Source organism: Athene cunicularia (genome assembly GCF_003259725.1).
Source record: "Athene cunicularia isolate RWA chromosome 11 unlocalized genomic scaffold, athCun1 chr11_part1, whole genome shotgun sequence".
In the NCBI taxonomy this organism is placed as follows: Eukaryota; Metazoa; Chordata; class Aves; order Strigiformes; family Strigidae; genus Athene; species Athene cunicularia.
Window position 1 is genome coordinate 1,332,325 of NW_020799113.1, and position 22,405 is coordinate 1,354,729.

The window sequence follows — 22,405 nt, forward strand, 5'->3', positions numbered from 1 at the left end:
CACCCCCCCACCCCCCTCCAAATTCCTTAAGCTTTCCATTGTCTCTCTCCCCACCTCTACTCCAGATTTCCATTCCCACCACTCTTTAACGCCTGCTTCTCTTCCACTCTTGACTCCAGAACCCAATTTCAGCTGTTATTGAGGAAAAAGCCAGTTTCCAAACTGCCTCCAGGTAACTACTAAGTACAGACGCTCTTTCACAAAGATCTACACGAGGAACAACAAACAGTCAGGTTTTCTTCCTATGACAGGAATTACAAGTGACACCATGAAAGTCTAAACCCACAGCTTTCCTAGCCGGTCATTAATAGCGGTATTGTTTTCTGAATGCCAGACTTCGGACTTGAGAACCCAGATACAAGCTGAAGACCTCAGGAGCTGTGTGGCCTAGGTATTTTACATTGGGCAACAGAAATAAATCTGAAATGCCTGTCTTGTCTCTTCTGGTGTCTTCTTTTAAAGCAGGAATGATACTCTCCCATACAAAGGAACAGTGATATAACAAATCCATGTTTTGAAACACTTAGGCCCACTGATAAGTGATGCAGAATTACGGTATCCTTAAAGGGATTTTTCATTTAATCTCTGCCCTAAAGACAGTGTATGGTACGTAAGACCACACCCAGACAGCTCTTCGACTACCACCATCTGGTCTGTGCACTAAGCGAAGCTGGTTACAGGCCAGAGAAACGCACCCAACTGTGACACTCGCTGTCTGCAGGAGGTAGTGTGAAGCCCCTCTTTCCCCAAGTTGAACCCGGGTCTCCCAGATGCCTGGCAAACACCAGTGCCTGCGCTGCTGCCTGCTTTGGGACGGAGCTCACGAGAGATTACTTGGGGTTTATCTTGCAATTCTCACAATCTGTTGTTGGCAGGGGAGACAGCGAACATTTCTGCAAATGCATGTTATCTGGCCTCCTCTAGACTTGCTATCTCAACGCTCCCAGTGAAGTACTGTTGGTTCCTTTCCTTCGATGAATGAGGCACAGGGAATTGGTTTGCCTGAGATTACCATGGAAATCAGTAAGAGACCTAACCCGCCTGTCTTCTGAACCCAGGGGGACTGCTGAAGTCACTCAGTGCTTCTTCCTCCAGACTTGAAAGCTCGTGAAATTAATTCCTTCATACTGTAAATACATTTGACACCGTGCCTTCAAAAAGAAAATAATTTTGATTCCGTATGGTTTTGCTGGGAAACACCTGTAGCCAAGGCCAGAGACGCTGTCCATCTTCTCTCTAAAATTACACCTGAGTCTGCAGTTTTTCTGGTGTTCACATGGAATTATTTAATGAAACTCTTCACTTTTCCTCAAGATCATTACTTTCTAGCAGATAGTGCCTTCTAGTGGGCACACTCTCACTAATAGAAGGAACACTACTCAGATTAATTATTCGGTTACCTTTAATACACCAGTTCAGATGTTAGGACTTTAATGAGCCACATGCTGCTATGAAATGTGGTTATTACACGAGACACTGAGGCTTTGTTTACAATTAAGAAAATTAATAGAATACACAAATCCCTTCCTGAGCTGTAAGCCTGACTGTGTTTTGAAAAGACCTGATGCTCACTGAGGGTTTTTTTTCTGCCTCCAATGTAGAGTTAATGAAATTAGGTCATTAGGAAAACAAAGCACGGGAATAGAGACTTCTTATAAGCACTCTGAGATAAAAAAGGTTAAACAGGAACTGGCTCTCTGAAAAATGCACGTCTTAATAGGAAGTGTTATTTCATGTCATTTTGCTACAGACCTGACATTTTTATTTATCAAGCTCTTGTATTTAGATACATATGTAAATAACTCTTCAGTTTACAAAGCTGTGGAATATACAATTGCTTGAGAGATTAAATCCTGTTCAAAATAGCAACTGGAGAAGTGATGGAGTTGAGTGTTTCCCAAGTCTCAGATTCACAGGCGTTCATATGACAAGTCTGGATGGAAGACGCGTGACACTGTCGTGGAAGCCCCCATACAGATAGGGAAAACAGAGCAAAATAATCCATCCTCTTATGGGCAAAATGGAGAAAACAGGCAAAGGACTACCTGAAAAGTGGAGGCAAAAGAGAAAAATTACTTAAGGCTTCACAGCAGATCAGTGGCTGAGACAGGCCTTAGATTTAAATCTTTCTTAAGTGACCTGCAAAAACCACTTGCCTGTGTCCCAAAACAGGTAGGCAGGCAGGTGTACCTGCAAAATAACGATCTGCTCCTTCACATCTGAATTCCCTTAAGAATTTAGATCAGAAAAACACATGCTGCATAGTCTTCAGCCAAAGGTATCCCACATTGTGATGCAGCATAGCGCTTGGTTTTATGTAGGTGTCAAGTGGAGAAATGTTTGTCCAAATGCCATCTCATGAGCACACGGGAGTATCATCAGCTCAGGTGGGTGGATTACGGACAGACCTGCCTGGTTTTCTGCCAGCTGACATTTCCAGTTGCTCGGGCTCAACGTAATTCACCTACAGGGCACCTCAGTTTTTACTTGTAACATTCTTCCTCAGTCCAATTTCTCCTTCTCTAAGCAAATGAATTTCCCCAACAGATAAAAGTTTCTGATTCCCACACAGCTCTAATAAATATTTCACTTATTTCTGTTGCAGACATGTTTGGTTTTGAAGACCAGATCCTTCTCTCTTTAAAGCATCTTAGGGAGGCTTTTTGCATCTTACACTGCACCGCCACGCTGGAGGAAATCACTGCATTCAGCTGTTCTCTATCCACTGGCACAGAAATATCAGTTCCTTAGGAGCAACACAGGAAGGTTTCCAGGAAGTTTTTGTTCATTCATTTATTTTTACCACCAGATTGACAAGTCAGGAGGCCAAGGATATCCAGGACAGACATTGTGTAATTTGGGAAAACTGAAGTAACTGATAAAACAGATGAAAAAAAGAGACAAACTTAGTGACAAGACATGAGGCTAGCTGCTAGTTTCTAGGCATTTAAGACCCCACATTTGGAGACTTTGTGTGATGAAGTGCCCACCATGGTCTGAGATCGGACATATAACACATCCCAGGGGCAATAACGAAGGAGCGTTCGTTAGCTTCCCAAGAGGCTGCTCAGCAGAAGAACAGCAATTAATTTAGCTTGCCAACGGCTATCAAAGAGAAGTTTTGTATCATACAACAGGTGCCCGATTCAGTTGTTAGACTGTAAGAGGCTGAAGCTCAGCCAAATCCTCTCTTCAAAACATGTTCACTCTAAAAAGTATTCTTTAGAGCTAGAAGGCAATAAGAAAAAAAATCAAAGAGCACTGTGATAGTTAAATATCTAAGTCCCCAAAGTGCAAATGTCATTGATTGTTGTGAACAGATTGATTCTGCAAGGCCTTTGTTCACTCCTGAAATACTAGAAAGGACCCTTCAAGGCTCATCACCAGATCTTTTAGGAAAAAGTATGTGATTTTTTTCCTGGCTCTACAGAGCAGTGAATTTTTAATGCAAATGACTGGTCACCAAAGATAAAACAACCTGAGTGCTTGCTTGCCTAAACTCATGCTGTGAAACACAAGTACAGGACTCAGTCATGTTACAATATTTCAAAAAAATACCTCGTTCCGACAACTGGAAGAGTGATTGTTAACGAATGTGATAGAAGAAGGGAAAAAACCAAACCAGAACCTTACAACAGTGAAGCCAGCGCTCCTGCTATTGTCACACAAACCATATAAATCAGACCAAATCTTCTTAAAATATTAATGCAACTGCAAATGTTAAAATTGATGACAAATGCAATCAACATTTATTAGAAGGGACATCACTGGGATCTCCAACAAGTCAGGCAAAAAATTTAATCAGATTCTTACCAGAGGGTTACAAATAGATGTGTCATTTTAATAAATTTGACAAGTGTAGCATGCAACTGAGAATTGGGTGCATCTTGAAAGACAATTAACGGTAGGACTCAATGCTCTGGAAATTCTTTGCAAGTCCTTTTCCAAATTATTAGTGTAACCCTGTCATATGAGAACACACAGAATTGTGCTCCTCTTCATGAGTAGCCCTAATTCTCACCGTTTTAAATGAAGATTTTAATAAAAAATATATTTGAACCAGTACAGAATTCATAAGCAAGAGCTCTTCAGTTCTTTGAGTGTTGCAGGTGGCTGTGGAGGAAATGATTGGGGTACCTCTGATAATCTGGGTTTAAATGTTCTTGTTTTTGTTTTTATACAAGGTCTTCACATTAACATTGTTTTTCTTTCGGGTCAGAACCACTTTTAAATAAAAATCAAGACAGCACCTTAAGATTTTACTACTTAGCAACTGTGGAAGTGAATATGACCATGAAGGTTTAATTGCTTCACAGAAGTCCCAGGAATGATCAAGGCCTTCCCTGCTACATCCCCACTGAAGACACTCTTTGGGATTCAAGGTGATTGACAAGTTAGATTATTAGTGCCACTCATTAGCAAGAAATGTAGCAAATTGAAGCCCTTGAAGGAAAGGTTTGTCACTTGCACAATAAAGCTCTGGTTTAAATTCCATTTTGAGCACTTCTAAAACAACAGGCAACAGTAAACAATACTTAGCAGAATGACACCATCTGCCTTTTTTTTTTTTTTTTTTTTTCAATTTTTTTTTTTTTGTTTCAACTTTCTAGTGTTTTAAGCAAGGATTTGGTTATAAATACTGACAATTGGCACTATAAATTATGATTTTTCTGCTCTCTGAATAGTGAGGAGCAAACCCAAATAAAGTGCAGATTTAAATCTCAGTTTTCACACATTATTGAGCTTGTGAGATGGGTTTCCAGATTAACCTGCTTCTGCCTCATGTTCATGGGAGGGGATACGGACACTGCTGAAGAACATTCACTGAGGTTTGTAATTGGTTCTGCATTCAGTTGGGCCACCTGGAACTGGAGATAGGGTTCTGCTTTGTAGAGATAATGACGAGATGAATGGCTGAAGCAGCGTAGCAAGACAAACCAGTCACCTTCGCATCTTTATTTGGAGGCCCTCTACATCCCGGTGCTCTTTCTTCTAAGGCTGGGACTAGCAGAAGTGTCCTGTTCTTCCAAACACTGTGAAATTTATAGGAGCTTTATGTTCTTCCCATGATACAAGATGACAAAGAATGGAAATTTCTACTGTCTTTACACATTTGTAGCCTCGTTGATCCAGAGTGTTTTAGGAAATCCTGCTCCACCCCCCTGAAAGCACTGAACAAAATCACTGTTTCACACATTACACAAAATTAAAACCAAATTTATTGAACCTGAGGTGTATTGAAGAATCGGGAGGCTTTTCATGCCGTAAGTTATTTTAAAACATCTTTGAAACTGCTCCATAGATTGAAGTTAAACAATTAAAATGCATAATCACATTTTAAAAGCAGCACCAAAAATGTAAGTCATTTTGTCACAGACACTGCTCCAGCATGGTTTGATTATTTAATGTTATGCTCTAAAACCAATTTATACCCTATACCCTTGATCTCTATTTCAATTTCAGGATGTTAATGCATGCACCATTGCTGTATTAGCTGATAGGGCAGAACAAATACTTCAGGAAAAGTCATGATGAGAATTTGAAATCTCTCTCAGCCATGTTTAATACCCAAATGTACTCACCCCACTGGCTTTTCCTGCAGATTCTCCCCACTGGAATCCCATGTTTTATACCTGGAAAGAATGATTATTTAACATCAGTAACAGGTGACTGTAGAGCTCTACAGGGAATATATAGATGCAGCCACTCCTGCCACGAATACTAAAATTATCAGGCATGAACTAAATCTCTTCAAACTGAACTGTTACATAGACCAACAGCCCATCTCTCCGGGCAGGGAGAGCAAGCAGTGCTACAGAAATCTTAGACTCCAGATAGCCAAGTCTGATCTTTGCATCACCCCCACCTCCAGTTTCTGCACTTTATTCTTTGTGCTGACTTTGTTGCACCGTGTACAGCCCTTCAGTGTGAAGACGTTAGGGTTGGTTGGTTTGGATCACTGCAGCACACCACGTGTTTTGAAACCTCTAACACGGCCCCGAGTTCCATTCGTTCACTACTAAAGGAAACAACACGCTAGATAAATGAGGAGACAGAATCATCATTGTAGGACAAATGATGTATCCCGAGCATCGGCCAAGAAGCGAGTGAAATTTGAGGAGAAGCTTATTTATAGGAATTTAGCCAGCAGGCAACATTAACACAGGGGCTACTATCCCCTGCATTATTAATGCTTTATTAATTGCGTGCACACAGCCGGTAACATGATTCATTACCTTTTCTTGTACAAGACATATTGTGTATAAGTACAGCCTGCTATTGGAATATGCACTCCCAAGCATCTCAGCCTAACTGCTTGTCTAGCAGAAGGATGTAACACGTGCTTGTGCTCTTTGCAAAAGGCACAGAGGAAGTTCACATCCTCTCCCAGTTCCTCCCAGGAAGGAGGGAGAGTGCAGATGATTGCTTGAAAGGCATGGGGAGATGGGGACAGCGTAGAGCATGTGCATCCATGTCTCAAAAACCAGTTGGCATAGATGCAAGTCTTTGCCCCTTCAAACGAATGTGTCTAAATGATTTAGGGCCAGTTACCCACAGGGCAGCTGCTATTTCAGGTAGCAGAGGGACTTGCACTGGAACTGGGATTTACAAGGCTGGTGCCTGCCTTGGAGAAAGCAGAAGGGCAGTGCAATGCTTCATAGTGGCACAGCAAAGACTGTAGCAACTCTGGGCAACAGGGCTGTCTCAAAAACCCTGCTAGACAAGCCTGATTCCTATAAAAAGGAGCAGATAATTTGAAGGAGAAAGCTTTGCCTGGAACTAAGTGAACAGTTATTTTCACTGCATACTCCAAATTCACTCTTAAAGATCTGCCTGGTGTTTGTGTAATGAATCTTCATTCTGAGGACAGAAAGCTTTCATTTTTGGGATCAGTTAGTCTTTTTTTTACTGTTTTACAGCTTGTCTCAGAAAAGGATGGAAATGTCTCCCTATAGCAACCTCTTAAAAACCACAGAACCAAGTGGCTCGTTTTTGACAGCAAAACCCATATATTTTCTGAGGAAGGTTTACTAAGCAAAGGGACTGTGACACTTTGCAAAAGTTCTGCAGTTTCTCTTGTACAAGATAGGAAGGGATGGTAAAAGTAGAGAATTGTCCTTCAAGTGCCCTTGACTAAACAAAATGAACAGCTTGAGTGCCTATCATTAGCAGGCAGAACACCTCTGCAGGAGGCACACGGCTTGAAACCCAGAGAATTCTGCATGATTACAGCTAAGTAACTCCACAAAAATCAAGCAGAAAAGTTTTCCTGAGGGAATTTATCTATGAAAAAATGTTTACACTAAGGTTAGCATGTATTAACTGAGTCTGAGTAGAAAAAAATGTTATTTGCAGATAAACAGGGAGTTTCAGCTCTCAGAGGGAGAAAGAGTGGAGGGCACATGCCCTCGCTCAAGGACACAGATGATATATGCTTCACCTCAGGGTACTGCGAACACTATCTCCAGCTCCAAGGTGATGGGTGAAAACACACTCACAGCATAAATACACAATTATTGGAAATTTTCTTTAAATATGGGAAAGACTATGAGCCACGCAATGCAAGTCTACTTGAAAATGGTCTGTTTTAAATGGGAACTACTAACCATCATTATGCCATACCAGTTTTTCTAGCTGTGTCTTTATTTTCTATTCTGTCTTTAGAATCATAGAAAAAACAAGAAAGTACCTTGAGAAGTCAGCTATCTCTCGGTCTGCTCCAAAGCATAACTATGCTACGAATCTGACAGATTGAGTTTAACTGTTCTTACAGATGCTCAATAATAGAAATTTCAGTGAGGTGTTGTGATTCTGGAGCATTCCCACTTGACCATCCTCTTGAATCAGTCTCAAAGGATCATGCTCAACCTGTAATTCTTTGTGCTTTGGATAATGCATGCCAAGGTAGAATCACAGAATCAGTGAGAACAGGTCAAGCAGGTCAACTTTTTATAATAAACAAGGCTCTTCTGTAGGAGGAGATCTACAGGTTAAGCTTTATCACAAACTAAATACAGCATAATTCCTCGGAATTATTGCACAAATGTCACTAGAATTTTTATTTAACTAAGGACTTTGGATCCATGACTAAAAGTCTACTAATCTTCACCCAAATATCTATTGCTATTTAAACATCAGCCCATCTTACTCGTTACAATGACCGTTTGTTAAATCCTAGACTTATGGTAACATTAACTGATTAGATTCCCACTGTTCTCTAGCCCATAGAACTGAATTGTCAACTGGGTGGCAAAAATCTTGCTAACAGAAAATACTTCTATAGGTTGAGTAGCAGAAATGTTTTTTTCTGAGCAGACATCTTCGGACTGGTGCTACATTTTTATTATAGGAGCTTACTACAACTGAAGTTTTGCTTCAGTGTAAAATCAGCCCAGGTTTTTGAGAGTCCAGGTAAACTGGCTTGCATGAGAAATACATAAACCTTCTACTTTATCCATTGCTTTGATTTTACCACTTTTAAGGTACAGTTGTTGGAACTGATTAGCTTCTGAAGAGATACATCAGTGAGCAGACACATAGGCCAGACCCAACCTAGCCTCTGAATTTTGATAAGGTTCAGAGTCAAACTTCCCTGTCTCCACAACCTTTCGCAAGATAGATCAACTACAATTCTACAGTTGATACACTGGAGTCAGAGCCTCATGGTGACAGCAAAAACAATCCCTTGATTTTTCCTGTTCCAGAGAACAGGAACAGATTTCTTGCCTGAAGGGAAGGAGTGAAGCAGCGCTAAAGCATTTACAACTGTCAAACCTGGAGCCGGTGGGATAGCAAACCCCTCAGGTTACATGAAAAGAGCAAATCTCACCCATTTTCCCCTTTAGATGACAGGTGTGTATAGCCTTTAAAAAAAACCCAGGACAATACTATTTAATTCATTAGCTAAAGAAAACTTCAGTGTTTGCTTGAGTTAAGAATCAGTCTCCATTTACTGTAGGATTCCGGCCCACCGAGTAGATCCTATATTCCCTTCCTCTCTCAGAACAGCCATGTTCTGAGTGTGTGTGTCAGTATAACTGGGAAGCTTTCAAGTAAGTGGTATATACAATAATTGTTCACAAACAGCTAAGAGTTCAAGAGCTGTACAACTGCAAAAGAGCCTAAAAGCTGACGGAAATGTATGTGATTTGGATAAAGATTAGACATTTTCTATGAAACCTGTCAAAAAGTCTTCAAAATGACACAAAACTGTACAGGAAAGTGGTTGGAATAATGTGATTTCAAAATTGCTTGTGTGACTCTCTACCTCTGACGCTAAGTTATTGTCCATTATTTATTGTTAGTGTATTCAGCTCTAGACAGAACATACAGGAAGACTCAGACCAAACTGAAGGAGAGTGCTATCTTAAATGAATCGTCAGCAGAGAGCACTAGGATAAATCGATAAATGTACAAGTTCGTTTCACATTTTTGAGGAAGGTACAAAACCACATTGTCAGCCTGACTCAGTAGATGGCACTCTACCCTCTGTAATGAAGCCATGCTTCAGCACAGTGATAAGGGAAGAATCAGGTTCTGGATGAGAAGTACAGCTGAGATCCTTACTCCTTGTACTCATTAGATGCTCAGATACCGTGGCAGTAAGTGCCACTGATGGGCCTTAACAGATGGCAAGATCCAGGGTGCTTTTCAACTCCAGGCTTGGTAGCCCAATGACCTAGTTGTAGACTGGGTATTGACAATCTGCCTCCCAAAATTCCTGTGAAGTTGAAATTGGGCATAATGGCATTATTCATTTCCTGTTCGAAACTCCTTGGTCATCTCAGTGCCACTTCTCAACCCAGCAGTGAATTGTATTCCAGGCTGTGCTGAATGATTTCCAGATGAGTAAATGTAACACTTGGTAATCCACTGGGGATGAAGAAATATTTTGAAAGATGTCAAAGATATTTTGCTTAGGCTTAGGGGACACACTTTACAAGTTACATAATTAAGCAAATGAAGACATAGTCCTCCAGTTTTTCACAGCCAGTCTCCTTTTTTCAGCTCTTTTGTTGTTAAGGAAAGTCATCCTCTGACCTCAGTCTAAAAGAGATAGACAGACACATTTCAACAGTGGCACCTTTGTGAACTCGTTCCAGTACAGGGTCAGACTGCAACCAAATTCCTGATGGTGTTAAAACTGGACAGACTGGTATCCTTTACTTCACACCTTAAATCACTTCTGACACCAGTATTCCAACCTAGGCTGTGTATCAACAATGGATAAAACCATGTGGGTATACATGTGCAGCATTTTAGGGATATAATAAGGGTGGGAAGGTACTGCAAAATTGAACACGAGCAGTACAACAATCAGAAGGGATTTTACTTACCGTAAACTTGGTGACTGAAAAATGAAACAGGTCAGAAACTTGGTAATGAGATTGTGTTGGTGACCATATAGGAAGTAGTATTTCTGGCCCACTTTGTCCTGCAAAAATAGATGTAGAAGATCTTAAACTTCTTTCCAAGCAAAACAAGAATCTGTAGCATCTCCATATTCCTCTGCAAAAATCCTATTCTCTTTTATCATCCCGGCACAAATCAGAAACAACTCACTTCAATGAGGCAGAATCAGAATGGGTGTGAGGAAATAAACCTTTCTGTTCCTGAGGGCTGGCATGATGAGCGAGGTGGGATGGATGGGTGCATTACTGATGTTCTCCTCCTCCCAGCTCAGGTGACAGTTTGGAATATTAAAGACCCACGACTCTAGGGATGGTGAGGCAGGGAATTCACAGATGAAAGCCGTAGATCACACAGATATCTCACTTTTGGGTGAAAATAACAACCTTCTCTCTTCTTATATTCACTTGAATTTCAAACCACATCCTGACAAGCATAGGACAAGCACATTTTCCAATTACAGTGAAAGTCAAATTTATGTTGTACTTTTATGCCTGCACTGTTCCACTCTCATAAGGGAACACGTGGTCAAGAGAGATGATGTTCCACCCATCATGTTACTCCCATCTCCCCAAGCAAAAAAGGAAAGAATGTCAGATTGAGTGTTCTTCTGCTGAGAATTCATCCCTACCCCCAGAGTTGTGGTGTTTCGGACCAAAATAAAGCAATCCTTCACTTTAGTTTTGAGTAGTGATTTTTCAAAACGAACTCAGTGTGCCATGATTCTTCTTATAACACTTCCATGTTTTTCCACATCAGCAACTTTCTAATAGAGGCACATAAGGAAAGAAGAGCTCCATAAAATAGTATTAAACAAGGAGGCTCATTGGTAATTAAAGTGGGAATGAAGATAAAGGAACAGTGGGTAAAGCCTGCTGGAATACCTCTTTGGGATATTTCAAACAGTTTTTTGAAATAACATTTCTGTCTTTCTAGAGCTAATTATACATTTGCTGCACACTAAGCAGAAGGCTAAATTAATTGGAAGAACAAAGGTAATTTGTTGAGGGTTGGAATGAGGCCATGGATGCTTGTTTCCCTTGTGGAAGAAGAACTGATGACCTACCCTAGGTTTGTTATTGACAAAAGATGGGATACAGGACCAGAATGTGCATCTCACCCAGCCCACCATGCAGCAGTACTACCCTCCAGCCTCCCCTTCATCCCTCGCTGTGCCAGCCACTGTGACTACTGACTGAGGAGCAGCAGGTGGAAAGTCCCTCTGCCTCTCCTTCCAGCCTCCCTCCATTCTTTCACCATCTGGCAGTAGACTGCTTCAATAAGAGCTGCCAAATTCAACATGTCAATATTAATCACCAAAGTCACAATGGAGTATTTGTGAGGCCCATACTCATGTTCTGCCTGTCAAATACATCATCTCCTTTGCGCTGGTTCTTCATAAACAGCTGGAGATTTTTAAACACCTTATTAAAATAGGATAGATCAGCAGCAGCTGGAGCATTTCAAAGATGAATAGGCTTTATGCCAGTAAATATGGTACTTGCCAAAAAACAGGTGGCAACTATAACTGCAATGCTCTACAAGACTGCTGCCCTTCCTGCTGTATATATTGATTTGGACAGGCTTTATCATGTGGGACAGGTATTGAATACCTACCTCCTTTTCCCAGATTGTCAAAAGTTGCAAATATAAAACACATATTCTCAGGCTTCCAGAACGTCTGTTTAAATAGGAAGAAATTCAGTAGTTCCTTCTTCTGATGGTGGGGGAAAAAAAAATAAAAATGTATGATCAAAAAAAGAAATCTGCTGAACATTTGCAGAAAATCAATTTCTCTAAGGTACAAGAGAGCCTATATTGCCAAACTTGGAAGCCATTCAAAAATATACATTTCAGTTTGAGGTGTTAGTTCTTTTTTGGCAAAACATGCATATGCTGTTGGTGTCTTTAAACTCAATTTTATTCCCCCGTGAGAAGGATTTAATTGGCTTCAAATAAGAAATCACTGTTTTACATAGCACAATCTTTCACTTAATAACCAAGAATCCATGTCATGTATTTAAATTACAAGTAAAATACTTACTAATGAACTAATGTTTTGCAAACACCCACAGAAATATTTGAACTTAACCACTTTCTTTTTTAAACAGGACATGGTGTAGAGAGGGAGGCAGCTTTCTTGGGTAACGCAGTGTTGGTGAGATAACAGGGCTGTTAAACAGAATTGTGGCCCTTCATTTTCCTCCTAGCATTTCCCTCTAATTCACTGTTTAACTTCGGGAAAGACACTTAACCTCTACACGCCTCAGTTCACCCGTCTGTAAAATAGTAGATAAGTCACCTAATTCACAGGGATGTTATGGAGATTAATTAACTAACGTCTGGAAAATGACTCAAGATCCTTCTGTGAAAGGCATTATAAGGGCAAGGGATAGTAGTATAACCATATGCAAAAGGTTTTATCACTTGCCACAAGACAGTTTGGTTTTATCCTCTTTCCCTCTGCAACATCAGTGAGTATTTTTACCCGGACCATTGACTAACAGCAGAGTCACGCAGCTTTGCGGAGTACCATTATCTTAGGTCAAAGGATATGTTGTTTCAACCTAAGTAAAATTGTATTTAGTCAGCTCCTGATACTGCTTCAAGATCCCCGGTGAGATCAGAGCCCTGGCAGGCTAGATGCTGTACACAAAGTCCTTGGAAAACAGTCCTTGAATAGGTAAGAAAGCTGCAGCTTTTTAACATAAGAGATCTTTTTAAGCTAATTTAATTGAACTGACAAATGTGCTATGCAGGCTGTCTTTAACAGCGGTGTATTTTCACGGCCAGCCCTAGGTAGAGGCGAGGCAGGCAGTTGCCTTGAGCAGCAGACTGCTGTGAGTAACAAAATGGCCACAGGCTCCCTGCCAACTTTTCTGTGCCGGATCCATGAGAAATCTGACCAGCTACTGCTGATTCCTGACAAAGAAGAGTTGGGATGGGATGGGCCATTCGTTAGTGACCCTTTCTGCCCCCAAAATCAGGGGCAATCAGGCTCTCAGCCCTGCCCTTGCTTTTCGTTTGCTATTCTGAATGCGCTGAAAGAACAGATTGCAGCTCTCTGACATGAGTTTGAGTCAGTAAATTGAAGTTAGACCTTTCATTAATCCCACTGTACCCACAGTCACTGCTCTTTGGTGCTTGCCACATGAATTTAAAAAAAAAAAAAAAAAGGCGGAGCAGAACAGGGACAAAGTGGGGAAATGTTATGCCCTTCTGTAGCGTAGTCAGAAATAATTCCTCGTCCCTAGTGTCCTAACTCCCAGATCTAGCTGGTTCCTAACACATATTAGTGATTTGTCTTGGTCCATCTGCTTTTTCATCAACACATTCTTCTATTATCTGATAGAGCTTTTACCCAGGAAACTGAATTCCACCATGTCTTCTCCACTGAGCTCTGCACGCAGCTTGACATGCTCCACTCGCCTTCACTTGTTACCTGCTCTAAGAGCCACTTTTAAAAGAGGAAAGTATCTGTCACAAACATGTTGCTTTCAACTGTAGCACAGCACATTGCAGTAAATTTTTATATTAGGAAGAGAACTGGAAAACTTTGGTTTAAAGCAGCTGTTTCTCTTCCTGAGCTATTCTGATTCAGTTTCCTCTTCAAACAGCAGACCTGGAAGGGCAAGGGAATGGGGAGAAAGAAAGGTTTGGTCACAATTTAGAGTCATTTGTTCCTGTCAGAATTTATATGAGCTAAATCTCAAGCCTGGACAAGCCTTAATAACTATCATATTTAAAGTTCAGCTTTAACAGGGGAAGACTGCGTGGCCCAAGGGGATAAGTAATAGAATATAGAATAGTTCACCTTTCATATGCCCATTCACACCCAATCCAGCAAGGACAGGCTGGTGCTGGCCTTTCAGAAGCATACATGACATGAATTTAGCAGTCTCTATCTAATCCCATTGGACCAAACTACTGCTAATTGGTGTCCTTACTGGATAAAGTCACTCAGCAGGTCACTGACAAAGTCAAAAGAGCTAGTTTTACTGCTAGTCCTGTGCTGGAGGGATGGGAAGCCTCTACTTTCTCATGATAAATTGACCCACCCAAACCATTGTTAATGTTTCTATACATACTTTATCTTTACAATCACACAGGGTTTGTTTGAAGAGAATGCAGCCTACTCAGTCAGTAATCTAAAAATAAGAAAAATCAACACGTGAGTGGACAGGTTTTCTGTGGAGTGAGGTGCACTGTGGATAGCAAAGACATGAAACAGAGTCAAAGATTCTCCTCCATTGAGGTGTCACAGGTCACAAATGGAAATGTCCTCACAGAAAACTCGGGAATGGCTTTAGCATATTTTTACCACTGCAGACTGCTAAGAAATTAATGATGACAGAGCAAAGCAATAATTTGCCACTTACCCCTTCAGAAATTGGCCATAAACAAAGATGTGTCTCCCATTATCAGCCTCTCAAGTTCAGAGCTTCTCTGCTCAAGATTACAAATTACATGTTCTTGTTCCAGAACAGAGGAGAGCTAACACAAGCACTAGGTCTTTACCAGAAATATTTCAATTTTAGTTGATAGAGGCCAGTGCCTTCTGTGTGGAAGGTCCCAGAGTTGGTCCCTGCTGACCTGTTGTTGTGAGGTTTACAATCAAGAGGCATGAACAATACTGCTAAGAAATCCCCCTTGACGAAATTGCTTCTGACCCTAAAGCAGAATTCAAAGCTAGTGTGTTAAGCAGTAACCTATTTCTTGTTAGTGGTTCAGTCACGCAAGATATCCACAGCAGCAGTCAGCGTTCCCTGTGGAACCTAATAAAGGAGTCAGCTGGTACAGGCAGGTGTCTTTTCAAGAAAGGAGTGAGGTAGAGTAGAAGAGAGAACAAGAAGAGAGGAAAAAAGGAATTTAGGAATAAGTTCAGTTGGGCAACAAACTTGATGGGGATGTGATGAATGCTAATAGACTTGAATTATTAATGTGTAATCTGGTGTGAAAAGGTTCAGCCCAACAGCCTTTTGTGGTATCTCTCTGGAGCAAGAAATCTCACTAAAAGCAAGATCTGAGAGAGAAACTGATCTGCTGAGAAAACAAGAGCAAGAGGATCCTCCCATAACAGCTGTAGCTAGAGAAGACATATTTCTCCAGCAGTAGAAGCTGACAGCTTTCTGCAGCTCTAAATTTATTTTGGCAAAAGGACAAACACAAAGAAAAGGTCTGACATTCCGCATCGAATCTTTAACCTCTCTCCCCACGTCCCCAGCTTCTGCACACCAGGCGGTACAGAAATAGATCAGGTGAATCCAGACAGCAGCTTCCACACGCAGGTTCACCTCACCCCACCACACTGGACACAGCTGCAGCCCAGAAGTGCAAAGGCTTGTTATTTCTTATTGATGACCAGAGAGCTCCCTGTTCTTCAGTGCTGCCAACCCGTTCTGTGGAGGGGCAGCAGTAAAGTCTGAGGTCTGCAGACCACTGAACCTTGTTATTCATTACAGCCATGAGACTGCCACAGGGTATCAATCCACAGAAACTTGCCCATTTTATTAGTCTGCTGATTGGAATCCTTACTTGAGAGGACCCTCTTTGTATCTCCCCATATAGTATCCTTTAGGTGGAAGCTGAGACCTTGGGAGAAGCTTTAATCTATCATGTGCTTACTATTAGTGGGAGTCCACAGTGAAGTCTATGTCTGCATGAAAGATAATGTAGGGGGAAAGAATATTGCCTTATTTTTTAAAATCAATCTCATAATTTGTTTTAAAATCTGTAAATTGAAGCTGAAGCCAATTTAGAATTGGTAACACCAGGTTTGCATAGAAGAGAGAAAGAAACAGCTCTAAAATTAGAAGACTAAATAGTCTCTGGTTTAAAAGCATCACAAATGCTGGTCTTGTAAACACTCTCATCAAGAGAAATACAAGTATGCTTGCCATGTAATTGCATATTCAAAAATAATATGAAGAGAACATTTTGTAAAGAAATGCAAATGTAACACTCGGCGAAAGGTCCTGTCTGGCCAGCCTACAGAACAAAGCTGTTCTGCTGACTCGCTAAGGTGATAAGGCAGGTCAGTCTCCCTTCAGTTCTGCTCACGGTGGAACAAAATCAGTGCAAATAGCCCCTCATTTACATTTGGCATTCCTGTAGTTCACTCCTCTTGCCTCAGAGGTTGCAAGCCTTTGTTAGCCCATCACAGACAGCAGATAAGGATCCAAGTTCACTGATGTCCTCAGCCATTTTGCCTCAAGAGGTAGCTTGTCAATCAATGAAAGACAGAAAACTACTTGCTGTCATAACTTCATTTCCTCAGACCTCCAACCTACACGACATTCAGACAAAATCCTTGTTATGCCTCTCTTTTACTAGTAACTCCATATTTTTCCAAATCCTTTTCACCCCGAATAAAAATTAATAGGGATAGGGAAAGAGATTTCAAGATAAGGGAGCAGAAGGGGTTAAAATAACCTCAATTTTCAAACAGGGGTCTGGTGTAGGCTAAATCTATCTCCAAATATCTCTAGGGCTTCTGGGAGATTCAGGATCCAAACATTAATTTAAGTAACAGTCACTTCTGTCTGGTCAAACTAGAATTCATTTTAGCCATTATGAAACTAAGATGCTGCTATTGCAATGATCGAAGCCCAGACAGTCCTATTGGTGGGTGCTCAGCCTTCAGACCCAAATGGTATCTTCATTTTTTTCACACTTACCTATAATGTTGAGTAGCGGATGGATCTACAGAGCTGCTGCTGAACAGAGGCATATTAGGAGGTTCCTCAGAAAACTTGACGCTGCAGCTTCAATGTCTCAAAAGGGCATTTGCTAAAATAAACCAAAACGTCACAACTTTAAACCTCTGCTCATGGCTTTCACACAGGTCTAGGATCGGCACAGAGCTACCAGATGGTGTCATATAAACTTACTGAGCTGCAACTCAGAGACCAGACCAAATTGGCTTAGAAAGCAATGGAAAAAACCCCCCTGTGTCTGATGTAAATAATAGATTTGCAACTCTTGCAGCCAGACATTCACACACAGACACGTTCTTCAAATAAATTCTGAATCTCTGCTATAATCAAAGGATATTGAGCAGTACATTATGCCGCTTAAAAATAGACCCAGAGACTGGTTGTACCAGTTACTGTAACTTTAATCTGCAAGAAAGTTTTTTACTGAGGCATAAGTAGTGCCTGTCAAGAGCATAATACAAATCCTATCTGGTAAACCTTAGCCTTTTGATCCCTTTTGAATATATGACCTCATTTACAGCGCGTAAGACCCAAAAGCGAGTCCTGCTGAACAATGTTTTCCATGTTAAGCTTGAGCACCATTCTTCCAGACTTATTCTAGTGAAATACTGGTTTATCAAGGGAAACTATACAAATGGAATGGATGCATTACATTCTCATTGACTTTATTCAGTTACATTGGTGAATGCATTTTCAGTAAGAGCGAGATGGAAGCCGGTGGAAAGCAGTATTCTTTGAAAAGGCACTTTGAAAATACTTCAGTGGGCACTTTCTAATGCGATTCATCTGATAAGATCACTTGTAACTCTGTCTCTGCAGCTGTGTCAGTCAGAAGCGATAGGGAGCGATAACTGCAGCAGTGGAGGTCTCCAAGTGTTTCCAAAAGGAATTCTCCATTTTATCGCTTCCTGTGTTATATTATGTGCTTGTAACAGTGCCCAAAGACTTAAAAAAAAAAAGCTTCCCCGAGGGTCTGCCACGCTAAATTCTCTAGATTTACCTAGGAAGACACACACCCTAAAAAGCTCAGTCTTATTTAGCCTTGCTAGTACAAGTATTGCAGTACCTGTTTCAGGAATGGTAACACAGGGTGAATAATAATAATTTTACTGTCACGACTATGAGTTGACCATCTTTTTGAACAAAACAGCAAGGTTATATGTAGCTGAGAGAGTTTAGCAGAATCTACCATGATTAATCAGGGTACAAAGAAGGGGCACTGTCCTGCCTCTGGTAGAGGTTAACACCATCCAATTATGACAGAGAGCACCCCGGGGAGTTCAGCCACCTCACCCTTAAGGGCTCTTCCAGTCAGACAAATTAAACCAGCTTCCCACTCTGCACTACAGACACTTGAAGCAAAATTTATGAGTGATGTTCAGCCAGAGTGTTTGCTTTGCACTAACAACAACGTGCTTACATCGTAGATCAGATCAAACATAGCACAGAGTATATGCACTCCCTCTGAGGATTAATCATCAAAATAGGGCTGGAAGAGAACCTCAAAGGTCATTCAGTCTATCTTCCTGCCTAAGGCAGGCTCAGCTACAGAAACTATTCTTGACAGACGTTTCTCTAATCTCTTCCCAAAAGCCTCTAAGAATAAAGACTTCACCACCCCCAAGGAAATCTCTTCCATGCTTAACCACCCTTGCCATTCCAAAGTTTCTCCTTTGGAGAAGTAAGTAAAGTAAGTAAGTAAGTAAAATCTCCCCTGGTTTAAGTGACTCATGAAATAGCAAAACAGTGCAAAATAAGGTCAGAGAGATCTTCTTGTTTCCATCTTGCACACTTCATGGCAATTTTTATTATTTTTTTTTCTTTTTAGCCAGAGCACATATTGATAGATCCCTGTATCTTGTCTGTCCAAGACATCAGCCAAGAGATAGGATTGTCGTGACAAACTTCTCTCCGGTTGTGACTTCATCTTTCAGATTGTAATGAAACAACAGAAAAATGTTTAAAGTAGAGCCTGTAAAAACAGTGCATCTATGAAATGAATTTGAATTTTCTCTTAATCTGATTGTTAGCTGGGCCCTTTTCACATTTAAAGAGTTCACTATGTTTCTGCCTAGTTTTGTTGTGTCACAGGCAGAACATTGACTCCAAAGAGATTCTTTTGGCAGTCATGCTTATATGCACTCAGTTTTTAAAGACAGGCTTTTCACAAGGTTTCTCTTGAACTGAACCAGCATGAATCCATCCACAAACCTCTCCCAAATCTCAAGTCAATGATATAATCCAATATTGGACCAAAATAAGGTCTTTAAGACCATTTCTTCTGTGGATGTTCAGAGACTTTCAGAGGGAATTGCCATTTAGTCAAGATATACAGATTTTAATGTAATTCTTCTGAGCTGCTTTCTGACCATTAAGGCCAGAGAACTAAATAAGAGCCCAGAAAAGGGAACTCACTGCAAGAATACATTGAGTAGCAGGACCTTGCAGAGAAGTACACAAAGCCAGCCAAGAAATGAAAGCAGGTCTGAAGACCCTCCCCAGCTCTGCCACTAATGAACAAGTCAGAAGGCCACACCTGCAAAAGCAAACGAAAATAGTTCAGCGAGAACTTTTGCATTTGCTAAATAGAAAATGACAGCAAGTCCCCCAGCCGGCACAGGTTTACAAGCTTTCACTTCTCCATAGCGATCTTCCCTCAACCGCAGTACTCCCAGAAATGGAGAGGCATGACATCCAGAAGATGGTGCTCTTGGGTAAAGTACAACTTCTGGACAAAAGTTTCTTTAAGATTCCCTTGGCTTTCATGGTATAGAAAGGATTCCTGCACATTTTGTTCTTAATTCACAGAGGAAGCCCGTGTAATAATCACCAAGCAGCAGAAAGGAAGGCATAAGGAGGCAGGCAGATTAAGGGGAATAGCACTGTGCCACTGAGAAATGCCCCTCGCCCCTTGCGAGTATATACACACAAACCATAAAATAGCAAAAATAAACAATTTTGCTGGCAGTTTGATCAAGATCTATTCAGGATCAAGGGACTACTTGGAGTCCTCCTCTAAAATCCAGAGCAGAAAATATGGCAGAAATTGTGTGGGGAAGGGAAACAAATACACCATGAAGACCATGTCTAGCAATTCCCTCAGTCGTCACATAATCTTTCCTGGGATACTCATCAGGGACTCCGGCGTGCAGAGAGCACCACCTCTGACTGTTCTCCACAGAGGAGGAGGGGTTGCTCCCAAGGAACCAGGAAAGGAAGCAGCTGCATTATGAAGCCTCATGAATCAGTATTATTTAGCCAGTGTTTCATTTTTAAATGCATCTATCAAATAAACACTTTCTCTCAAGGATCTCCAAGTATTTTACATAAGAAAATAAATATAATTATCTACATAACAGATTGAAATGGAATTATTTTCACTGCCTTCCTTTTTCAAAGAGCAAACCCATTATTGTACTGTGGAGATGATGCATTGGAGTAAGCTACTGTGCCTTGTTCCTAAATTTCAATACAATATATGAACACTGCAGAAAAAATACATGTTTATGTAGACAGACATCTAAAATTTTGATTCACAGAAGATCTAGTTGTGCTTGCATCTGAGGTGTAGTGAAATCAAAAGCAGATGGGAGATTAATGAATATCCTTAATGGATATTAAGGCAAGCTTCAAGTGACTCCCCAAGGCCAGATCTGTGGCAGTGCCAAGGGTAGGGCATCTCGCATTCAGCTGAACCCTCGCTCTCACCTTCTTTAAGCCCTTTCCTTCCAAACAGGCAAACACGTCATCCAGCCTTACTGTGGGCATGCAGTTAACCCCAGCCTGCCTTTGTGCTACAGCTGGGCCACCCAGTGAGATGCTGAAAGCAGAGTTTCTCTTTCTATTAATCTAAAAAGTAGTTTAAAAATCTCATCTTTTTATTTCTTGTAGGGTTTGGGGTGGGGTTTTTTGTGGTGTTGGTGTTTGGGTTTTTTTTAGGTTTGGGTTTGTTTTTTTTTTTTTATAAAGAATAACCTTGTACCTCAGTCCTGGGTTGGAAGGAAAAAGACTTTGCCAAAAATAAATTAAGACCAAACCAGTAGGCTCAGAAAACCTCTATTCCCTAAACTGAGAGTCAATTAGTTATAATCAATTAAATAAAATTAAGAAAAACAAAGTCACATGGGCTTGGGAAAGGAAAAATGATACATGAACTACCATTGTAGTCACTTGGGGAAAAAAAATGTCACCATCAAGGAGAAAAAAAATGGAAGCAATTAAAAAAGTTAAAGACTTTCCTTATTGCAGGGAGACGAGGGACTGTGCCAGCCCTCCAAGGTTTTCGTCAAGACTTTCCAATTCATTTCATTTTTGTGTCTTTGCTGACAGTTTCTGGTGGGCTGTGGGAAGTACTTAAGCCATGGGGCCCAGAGCCTTGCAGATTGCCCTACTTTGCAAACCCAAGTGTAGCTGCCATCACTTGTGCTAACACAGGCCAGATGTTTACAGCTGACTTCAACCCAAATGTTTTGTCCCCATTATATTTTAAGAACGCCCTCCCTGGGCAAAGAACAATCATAGAGTCTACACAAGTGTCAGCTTGATATTCGAAGCCAAGAAAATGACTAATTAGACTCTATGCTTACTAGCTGCATTTATCAGACTTCAGCTAAGACCCAAAGAGAAAACATTTTAGATGAGGCATGCAGATTACATTAAAAACAAACTCAGAAAAGTCCAAGGACATCGGGCATCTTCATGACGATACCTCTGAAGCCTGCACTCTCTGGATTTAAGTCCAGACAAATCTGACAAGTCTAGTATTAATACATCTCACTTTTAACATAGATGGAGCTTCCATGACACACTGCCAACAAGAATGTCAATGAATAGCAGCCTTGGTGGTAGGTTTCAAAATCAATATAATCAGCAGAGTGTTCTATTCACAGCTTCTAAATTGCTGTCACAGTGGCTAAATTCACAGTCCTATCAGTTCCAGAAGCCTTGTTAAAACTGCCTGTGAAGTTTGCTGGACAGAGTTTTGTCAAAAGGTATTCTGCCTGCAGCTTAACACGGACACAATATTCAGTCTCTGCCCAGAAACTGCCCACATGGCAACAGCAGAGAGGCCACAGAGGAGAAAGAAAACATGATGACAAAATTTAAAGAGATAAGCTAGAAACCAAAGTGGCGTATTTGGAAACAGAAGTTGTTTCCCCTGCCCCATGAAGAGGCATTCTTAAAGGCCATGAATTTGGGAGTCTTCAAACAGAAGCAAAAGGTAGAAAAATAAAGCAAATATCATGTAGTTTTTTCTACTTCAGCAGTTCATATTAACA